Raw genomic sequence first — 11042 nt, 5'->3', positions numbered from 1 at the left:
CAGTCTATGGAGTAAACTATTGGTATGCCCACTGGTGATGGTTCGAACCCTGAGTGGGGGAGAACTGGGTAGTCAATTGGGAAGATCAGCGATTCATTCAAGTGCAGTTAGGGAACTGGTTATGGAGATCTGCGGTGCGCACACTTGAGACCTGTGTTATTGGTGGATGAGGTAGGGTGCAATAGCTGAGATTTGCAGGTATAGGTATAGATTTTAATCTATACCCCAGAAGAGGGAAACCTTTGGTTTGTCAACCAATTTTAGAGTCGGTATGAGTAGTTCCTTTGGGCAGTGATCGGTAGAGGGTGGAGCTTCGGATTTTTTTCAACGTGTTTTCATTCGTTGACAATTCCCCGTGTTTCAAGTTGTGAGTTGAAGTATTTCGAGGTTCAGAGTTGTGCGAGTGGAAGATCAGTGTACGTGACAAGACATCATGAGATTTTGTGATGGTGTATCGGGGTATCTGAGTATCACGCCCTAAAATTTTGAATTATTTTGAGATTTGAGTTGTAAGTGGAGTATCGAGTGACTATTATTCCAGTGGGAACCCATCAGTTAATTGTCCCCAGAGCGAGACTTTCTAAGGGTGTACCTATGTTGAGAAAAGTGCCTTGCTTATGAGAATTTGCATCAGGAGTGGTAGTGCATAAGCTAGGTGAGTGTAAGCACCTATCTATGTTGAATTGAGGAGCATGAGTTGGTGAACTCAGTGTGGTGATGTTTGATGATGAGGTAATGCGGTGATAAGAAAGCAAGTGGATCCGGGTGGAAGTATTCGCTTGGGATTATCAGGAGAAACCATGGAGTGAGCCCATGGTGAGTCAGTGAGCGAGAGAGTGTTGTAAGACTACGGAGAGCCATAGCATCCATGAGTCAGCGAAAGAGAGTGTCGTGATACTGCGGGGAGCCATAGTACTCACTGATTAGAGAGAGAGAGAGAGAGAGTTGTGATACTACGGGGAGCGGTAGCATTCACTGGATAGTAGGAGTGGGTTGTGATACTGCAGGGAGTCATGGTATTCATTAGTCAGTGAGAGATATCACAAGACTATGGGGGAGACCGTAGCACTCGGTAGTCGATAAGAGTGAATATTGTTATGCCGAGGGGGTTGTAGTATTCACTAGACAGAGTATGGCGCATAGGAGTTCTTAGGCTTGGGTAGCCTTACCGTTTGAGTCTTCAAGAGCCTGGTTGGAAAACCAAGGTGAGATGGGGGTCTCCATGTCAATTGGGAATTGATATATCCCAGGTTGAGTGGGGATTGTCGTAATCGAAAGGAATTGGGGAGAAGGTGTGTGCTTAAATTCATGAATCTTGGGTCATGAGTTGAGTACCAGATTGGAATTGAGTGGTTCCAAGTCTGTTGTTGAATCAGACTCTTGAGCTTGAGTCTGGATTCGTTCGTGTGTTGAGTAGGCGAGATAAGGTTTCAGTTTTGTAGATGGGTTTCATTTTGAGTGATATTGATCTTCATCTGATTTCTTAGACTAAAGTGGTTCAGTTTCGTTGGTATGAAAATACTCGCGAGACACATGGAACTGGTGGATGGTAGATGACAAAGGTCGGAAGCAAGACGAATTCAGATGAGTTGTAGCATTCGCTTGGGGTAAAGCGAACTTTGTGAGTTGTGTGTCATGATGAACCGAGATAGTTATCGTGAGAAGGATGTCGGTGCACCGTTTTGGTTTGCAATGAGTAAACTTTGGAGGTTCATCTATTGGGTCGGGAGCTGACCTGGTGCTCAGTATTGAAGGGGAAATCTAAGAGGAAGCTGGGGCTTATGTCTATGGGTGTCAGAGGATACTTCCAAGTGAGTATAGTCTTTTCTTGTGTTTGAGGTCAGATTTTGGGATTTATTCTTTCCGATAAGTTCTAATAGTTGTTCAGGCGGTGGGTCCTTAGTGGGTTATGACCTTTCCGTTCCCCTTGAGTTCGACCGGGATCGATTAGAGAGTTTCTTATGTATCCAAGGTTTCTTCAATTAATCTTCAGCTTCAAACACCCAGAGATTGAGAGAAGAGGAAAAACTTTAAACCTCAAGTCCACTAGTTCTAGTGCTTTTGGTCTTATAAAACTTTAGACCTCAAGTCCACTGGTTCTAGTACTTTAGACCTCAAGTCCACTGGTTCTAGTCCAATGGTTCTAGTGCCATATTTGGTTTATGATGAAACCACAGCTTCTGTTGTCATTAGATTTCCAGATAGTTGCTTTCGTTATTTGACAAGAGAGATCTATTTCAATTTGGAAGGTGGGATATTCACCAGTTGGCTCAACATCAAATCAAGGTTGCAGAAGATATTTTTGAGAGTGCTGCCAAAGAATACGCTGTAATGGTTGCAAAGATCATCCAGAAGGAGATGTGGCATGGTGCCATGGGGGGGTCAGATGTGCTTGTCATTGAAAAGGATTGAGTCAATGCTAGCCTCAAACCAAGGGGGGGATTGAAAGGTCTTATCTTTGTGGTTTGGGCTAGGCTATCATATGTATAGGTCTTAGTGGGTTAATGGTCATGTTTTCTTGATGTTTGTCATGTGTACGGTCAGAGTTGTGTGTTTGGTCAAGATTGTGTGTACGGCCGTACAAGGTTTTATGGTCGTAAACCCGTGTATGGCCAAATTCCCCTATATATAGAGTTTTTCAGTTTCAGTTAATTGTAGGCGTGTGTGAGTGTAATCAAGGTGTACCAGACGGTTTATGGCCCAGCTAATAAAATTGTATGCATTGCTTGAGTTAATTGCTTTCTTCTACACTGTTCTTGTTTCTAATTGTTTGATCACTAGCTGGTTCCAGATCTGAGTCCTTACAAAATGCATATGTCCAAGAGTTAAACATGTTTGAGCACAAAACCTATATTTTCGCCATTTTTTAGTGTACAAACATGACCACAAAACTTTTATAACACAAAGATGTTATCAACACTTACTTTATGATTTTTGAAACATGTTAAGAACCTTTTCATTTAAGAATTTGTTCCATTTTCAAATCATAACTATGATGCATGCAATTATCCAACGGGTAACCGAGACTTGACTTGTATCCTCCCCCCGAAAAGTATGAAAAACACAAAAAGATGGGGGTATGAAGCTCACCTTGATTTCGTGTGGTGGGAAGAAGAAGAAAGAAGAAATGTCGAGCCTAGCCTTGAGCTTGGAGAGATTCACGAAAATGGGTGATGTTCTAAGAAGCTACACACGAAAATGGGTGTGTAAATATAATGATCTTAACCTTAAGGTGTATAAAATCACTTGAGTTCTACAAGATACTTATCAGATTTCCTAGGACCACTTGAAGTTGTATTTTCTCTTGAAGGTGGTTCATGAAATTTTGAGAGAAAAGAGAGGGGTTCTTGAGAGTAAAAATGAGTGAAAGATGATTTTTTGTGAGGATATGGGGGTGTTTGCAGCCGAACACACTTAAATGGGGGAAAGGGGTTCACTTCTTGTGGCCTAGAAACATGATGGGAAATTAGTATATGTGCATGGATGTATGAGGATTAATTACATTGAGGTTTGTAGGATAATAGTGAAGTGTCACTACAATTTGCAAATTTCTTTTTCCTTTTTTTTACTCATGTCCTAACCGAAACCATATAGGTTGTCAGCCATCGTGGGTTTCTTAAATGGGTTTTCGGTTTTGGCTTAGCCCATTAAGAGGTTTTCGGTCCATCAAAGCCCAAAGATAGAAGGGTTTTTGTTTTGGAGTATGTATGGGCTTTTAGGGTTAAATTGGGTCCAATTAGAGGGTTATCGGTCCCATAAGGCCAAAAGAAAAGTTTTCGGCCCAATATGTCCCAAGGAAGAGTTTTCGGTCCAATAGGGTGTTGGGCCGAGAATTCTTGGGCCAAGGCCCAAAATTGATTGGGCTTAGCTATTTGATCGAGTTTTTGGGCTTGCAAGAGGCTATTTGAACTTAATTCTTAATGTATGCACGTAAGTATTCAAATAACATTGTAGTTTGAATTTCACCAATTTGATGTTGCAAGGTTACATAGTGGAAATTTTTGTACATGAATCGCCTTCTCAAACTTATATTTGCTACTTGTGCAACGATCCACCTGCCCTTCACAATGACCAGTCATGACAAAGCAAAGAAGAATACAACCCTTATAGATTTTTTTGTAATACGACACCCAGCATAGCACAACATCATTCTCGGACGGACAACCCAACTCAAATTCGGTGCAGTCCCGTCGACAGTGCATGGAGTAATTAAATTCAGCACAACGCAAGGGCCAAGAATGGTCTTGGAAATACCGCCAAGAGAATTACAATGTTATAAAATCATGCATCTGAAAGAGATCATGCAGGAAAGCATAAGGTCACGGGTGGATCCAACAAGCGCTAGTGAAATCATCAATAGGGAATACCCGAACAAACTAATCGGCATAGGTGGCAACCTTCCCCCGACTATGAGACAAGAATTGATCAACCTCTAAAAGAAATACAAGCATTTCTTTGGTTGGACTCCTACAGAGATGGTAGGAGTAGATAGGTAGGTCATAGAACACAAACTCATGATCAAAACCGTGTAACATCCAGTGTTTCGGGTATGATTTAATTTTAATTATTTATTCAAGAAAGAGGAGGGACTCAACGAGTTGGTGCCACAACTCGTCGTGTAGGTGAGGAAGTTTCTGCGAATCTCCGCGACCAGACTCGACGAGTCTGGCATATAACTCAACGAGTCTGCGCTGGCAATTTAAACCCTAATTCCCAGGTTTTGGAGCCTATAAGGGCACTCATAGCCTCCCATTGCGGCTACCAGTCCCTTGAGACAAACCCTAAGTGAGCTAAATCTAAATCGTTTGTGAGGAAGAGAGGCCATATTAGATCTTTCTATCATTGGTTTAGCAAGAAGAAGGTGATCAAGATCAAGAGGAGGCTGAAGGAGGTGATATTTGGAGGAATTCTGAGTTCAGGAGTGCTTATTTGAGGTATAATCTCGATCCATCATCTATTTTGGTGATTGTTTATAGAGTTAGGGTTTTCTAGATCCTTTGGTAGATGGTTTTGTTGAGTATATGGTTCCTTTTCGTATTATGGTCATGGACCTGGATCCATAGAGGTCCAGATACCTTACTCCTTTGAGCTTTATGAGGATTGTTGGTGAATATGAACTTAGGATGCCATATTAGAGGTCATTTCTTCAAATAGAACCTTGGAGCCTTTGCATGGGCATCAAGCTTCGAACTTTACGTAATTATTGGGACTAGAAAGGATAGATCTATTGAGTAGAGCATCAGATCTGACCTTAGGAAGCCATTTGAAGTTGACATAGATTGGATTCGCCGAGTTGTATGAACAACTCGACGAGTCGAGTCGAGTTGTCCCGAGACTGTGAATCTAGAGAGTGACCCGCCGAGTTAAGTGAGTGACTTGGTGAGTCAAAATATAATCAGAGGAGCAGAGTCCACGACTGGACTCGTCGAGTCGTTGAGACAACTCGACGATTCTGGTCAAGGTTGACCGTTGACTTCATTGACTTTTAGGGTTTTGGTCAACAATTGTACTTCTGGATCAGGAAGGTGTAAAATGGTATTTTACCCTTCTGTGGGACTGTAGAAAGGGGTGTAGTCTAGCCTTGAGAGCCGTTAATGATTGAAATAATTACTTTATGTGATTAGGCGGGGCTAGGTCGTTGTTTCGAGGTTCAGAGATACTGAGTTGTGATTTTCTGAGACATTCCTGAGGTGAGTCTTCTCACTATACATTACCTAGTGTGGTAACCATGAGCAGACCGGAGGGTCTTATATGTTATGTGGTATTTGTGTATATGTGTTTGTGATATATGTATGCTATGTGATATAGACCGGACCGGAGGGTCTAATGATATAGACCGGGCCGGAGGGTCCAACGAGACAGACCGGGTCGGAGGGCGCAACGATGCGGAACCGGAGGGTTCCGCTGAGACATATCGACCAGAGGGTCGTATTGTATCCTTGAGTGGCGTATGTTTTATATGTGGTATTTTGGGGAACTCACTAAGCATTTATGCTTACCGTGTTGTGTGAAATGTGTTTCAGGTACCAGCGAGGATCGTGGGAAGGCGCCAGCTTGATTGTACACATTGTGGGAGTATTTTGATGAGATTCTGGGGAAAGGTTTTTGGATACTTATATTTTTGAGAATGATGTTTATGATTTGAGATACATTTTGATTTTTATAATGAATTATTATGTTTTTGAAAATTGAAAATTTGGTTGAATTTTTACGGTGTTACAAGTTGGTATCAGAGCCTTGGTTTGAGGGATTCGGATTCACCTTCGGGTGTATTTGAACTCAAACTGAGGATTTGAGAAAAAATTTATAAAACAAACAATTTTTCTAAAAGTAAAGGAATATGAAAGAGATGGAAAGAAGCATTGTGTACAATCACCAAGCGCCCTAACGGTGATTTCCCAAAATACCCTTACATTTTATATTATGAGATATTATGTGATGAGTTATACATGCTTGAGTAGGATAGGTAATCATGATAGGACTAGAGTGGCCTGATTTGTGATGCCTTAGCCTATGAGATTTCTGCTGCTAAGAAAGTACTTGTGAGTGAGTAGGTAGTAGTGAGGAGCTTATAAGTGGCTGATTAGGGTATAGCATGTATGTGGTATGCTTGTGATTTGGAATTCTGGGGGAGAAGACTGGGAGTGAGTACTGATATGATGTGGAAGGTAGTATAGGGCCCGTACTACTGGAAACATCGGATTGGTAATCAATCCGAGTAAGATTCCTTAGGAAACCAAAGAATCAAGTAGGGTGAGTGATCGAGAGGGAGTGATCTCAATTGAGTCTCTGATTATTCTGTGATTTTATTTCAGAGACAACATGGTGGTTACGAGACGACATGATGGGGACAGTGGTACTAGTGGTACCAATGATAAGGAGATTCGGAGGATCATTCAGGAGGAGGTAGCTGTGGCTATTTGGGTGGAGATTCCCGAGATGTTTGGGTCTACTAAGACCACATTGATGGAGATGTTTGACGAACGTTATACTGCTTTGACTGATGTTGTTGTTGTCGCAGCCACTGCAGTTGTTGTTGCTGCGAGACCCCAGGGTGGTGATTCATTGTTGTACCGAGAGTTCTGCAACACGAAACCACCAGAGTTCGATGGTACGCAGGATCTGATCGCTGTGATGAGGTGGATTTCAGAAATCGATGGATGTTTCTATACGTGTTCGTGTCCGGAGCACTTGAGGGTTCGGTTCGCACTAAACCAGCTTCGCTTGGGGCGAAGGACTGCTGGAAGTTTGTAGCGGCGGACTTTTCAATGGCAGAGCTGACTGCAGTGACCTGGGAGAGGTTTACTGCGATGTTCCGTGATGAGTATGTTCCCCCGGTCGAGAGGGAACGTCTAGCCTAGGAGTTTCTGACCCTCAAGCAGGGGACTGAGTCGGTGACAGTGATTACGAGGATGTTCCATGAGCGGGCGTTGTTTTTCCCTGAACAGGTGTCTACCGAGCAGGCTCGTATGAGCCGTTATCTAAACATACTGACGAGGGATATTCGTGAGTTCGTCGCGAACTCGACTTACCGGACATTTGCTGAGCTCCAGGCAAATGCCCGAAAGAGGGAGATCGAGCTAGAGACTCAGTCGAGGGAGGAGGCTGAGACTCAGAGGGGTGATCGGCGACCGGCGCAGTCGCAGCTGGCCGCCAAGCGGGCGTAGCCCGCTGATTCGAGGTCTAGTGGACCGAAGGTCCGCACCTGTGGGAAGTGCGGAAAGAGCCATGATGGGGTGTGCAAGACGGGGGTGTGTCACAAGTGTGGGAAGGAAGGTCACTATGCGAGGGATTGCCCTAAGGGGTTCTCGGTTTGCTTTCATTGCAACCAGACTGGCCATCGGAAGGCCGAGTGCCCCCAGCTTCAGAGATCAGCGTAGGGATCTGCACCTGCTGCTAGAGTTACTGAGACCCGGCCAGTGAAGGTCGAAGCACTGAAGGCTAGGGGGAGAGCCTTCCAGTTGACTGCAGAGGAGGTCCGCACAGTGCCTGACGTCGTGGCTGGTATGTATTCTTTCATGTACTTAATTTTATGTTGAGATATTGTGCTTATATTATGATATGCATAGGTACTTTTCTTGTGAGTTATGTACTTGCCTTGGTGTTATTTGACATGGGTGCGAGTCGGTCTTTTGTATCTTTGGCTTTTAGTCAGCACATCAGTATTAGTCGAGAGGCGTTGAGTCGACCTCTGAGAGTTTCCATTGTAACAGCCCAGATTCCTACGTATTATTTATTCATATATCTTTGGTGTTTTGTGAGGGGACTCGGCGAGTTGGAGCTCAAACTCGCCGAGTAGGATCGCGGTTTTGGACGCGGGTTCGCGCCTGGACTCGGCGAGTCCAAGGAATGGAGTCGGCGAGTCCACGCTGTTTAATGAAACCCTAATTTCCCGGTCCTGAGCCCTATTTAAAGGACCTTATGGCCCTTCATTGCGGCTACCTTGACCTTGAGAGCACCAGAGCAGCTGAGAGTTCTTGTGAGTGAGATAAGAGGCCATTATTCACCAATTTTGTGTGTGTTTGCAAGAAAGGAAGAGGAAAGTCAAGCTAGGAGAGTTGGGGAGCTTGGATCTACTTCCATTTCGACAGAGGAAGCTATTGAGGTAACATTCAGAGCTTATTCTCGTGTTTTTCTTGATATGGCCAAATCTAGGGTTTCTTCATGCCTTGTTTGCCTTGTATTTGGAGTGTGAGAGGTCCCTTGGGGAAATGGTACCTAGATCTGGACCTTAGTGGGTCCAGAGAGTCCCAAATGCCCTGCTTTATGCCTTTCCTTTTGAGTTGGGAACTTAGGTTACCATTTTAGATGTCATTTCATCAAAAGAAGCCTTGTAGGCATTGCATGGTAGCCAAGATGGTAACTTTACGTGATGAATGTGCTTGGGAGGGCTAGATCTATGAGTTGTTAGAGCAGATCTGACCTCAGAAGCGAGATTGATTTGATGCATGGCATGGACTCGCCGAGTCCGAAGAACAGACTCGGCGAGTAGCATGAAGATTGTCCTTAACCACTCTGCGAGTGGTCTTGCCGAGTTAAGGGTTGACTCAGTGAGTCAGGGAGAGTTAGAGAGGGTTGACAGGTGGACTGAGTCGAGCTGGAACTCGCCGAGTTGTTCTTGAGACTCGGCGAGTTGAGTCGTGGTGGCCCCGCGATTCATGCCAGGTGGAACTCGTCGAGTCAGGGAAGTACTCGACGTGTCAAAAGAGGATCCTAGGGAGTCAGTGAACACGTATAGACTCGCCGAGTCGCTCTAGTGCACTCGCCGAGTCCAGTCAAAGTTGACCGTTGACCAGAGTTGACCAGTGTTGACTTGATAGGGGTAGTCAACCTTAGTTGAGAAACTGTTAATTAGAGATATACTGTGTTATTGAAGGATTATAGCTCGGAGGATCGAGCGCGAGTGATTTCCGGGATTTGCGAGTTATCGAGATACGCGAGGTGAGTCTTCTCACTATACTTTACCTTGAGTAGGTAATCAGAGTTATGTGACAGAGTATTTGTATGCTATATGTATGTTATGTGTTGTACTGCATTATTTCTATGTGATTTATGCTGTGCATGTTTATAGAGTTGGAACTGGAAGGTTCCCAGACTTAGAACCAGTGGGTTCACAGAGTAGGGTCTACGGACCCACAGAGTTATAGCCTCGAGTGGCTAATATGTGTTATGTGTGGTATTTTGGGGAACTCACTAAGCTTTGTGCTTACAGTGTTAGTGTTTTTTGTTTCAGGTACTAGTGATGACCGTGGGAAGGCGCCGGCTTGATCTGTACACATGCATTGAATTTTTATGATATGTGATCTTGGGATTGTTGTATGATATGGATTGGAGTCTTAAAACATTGATGTTTTTATGAAAATTAAATGAAAATGTTTTTATATTATGCAAAAAATTATTTTGAAATTCACGGTGTTACAAGTTGGTATCAGAGCCTTGGTTTGAGGGATTCGAGTACACCTTCGGGCGTATTTGAACTCAAAACTGAGGATTGGAGAAGTATTTTCAAAAAGAGTAAAAGATTTTTGGAAAAATGCAGAGCAAAGTTGTGTGTACGATCAGTCCGCGCCCGAACGGTGATTTCCCAAAATACCCTCATGTTATGTGATATTAATATTGATATGATGTATTCTCATGCTAGAGTAGGCTAGGTACTCCTATTAGGACTAGAGTGGCCTGATTTGTAATGCCTTAGCCTAGGGAGAGGTGAGCTGCTATGAGATGCTTGAGAGTGAGTAGGTAGCAGCGAGGGGCTTATGAGAGATTGGATAGAGAGTAGATTGTGCATCATAGATTACTCGGAATTTGGAATCCGAGGAGGAGGACTTGGGGTGTATTCTGATACGGTGCAGACAGTAGTATTGGGCACGTACTACTGAAAGCACCGGGGCGGAGTACAGCCCAAGTAGGAATCTTTGGAATACCAAGGATCAAGGAGGGATGAGTTGAAGAGTGTGAGTATGCTCGAATGGATTCTAATTTATCGTATGTTGTATTTCAGAGGCAGATCATGGTGAGGACACGTCTGATGCCTGAGAGCAGTGAGACCAGTGACGAGGAGATCCGCCGGATCATCTACGAGGAGGTGGCTGCGTCCATCAGGGCAGAGATACCAGAGGTGTTCGGGTCTATTAAGACCATGCTGATTGAGACCTTTAACGAGCGTTATGCCACTCTTTCTGAGGCTGCTGTTGCAGCGGCCACCGCAGCTATTGCTGCCGCAAGGTGGTGATGCGTTGCTGTTCCGGGAGTTCAGCAACACAAAACCGCCGGAGTTTGATGGGACCCAGGACCCGGTGGCAACTATTAGGTGGATTTCTGAAATAGAGGGGTGTTTCTTCACTTGCTCATCTCCTGAGCATTTGAAGGTTCAGTTCGCACTGAACCAGCTTCGCTTGGGAACGAAGGACTGGTGGAAGTTTGTGACAGCACACTTTACGCCTGTTGAGCTTGCGGCAGTGACCTGGGAGAGGTTCACTGCTATGTTCCGAGATGAGTACGTTCCCCAGGTGGAGAGGGAGCGTTTGGCCCAGGAGTTTCTG

This window comes from Lactuca sativa, chromosome 4, assembly GCF_002870075.4.
Source record: "Lactuca sativa cultivar Salinas chromosome 4, Lsat_Salinas_v11, whole genome shotgun sequence".
Taxonomy (NCBI): Eukaryota; Viridiplantae; Streptophyta; class Magnoliopsida; order Asterales; family Asteraceae; genus Lactuca; species Lactuca sativa.
The sequence above is the reverse complement of the archived record's forward strand: the minus strand, read 5'-3'. Positions refer to the sequence as shown.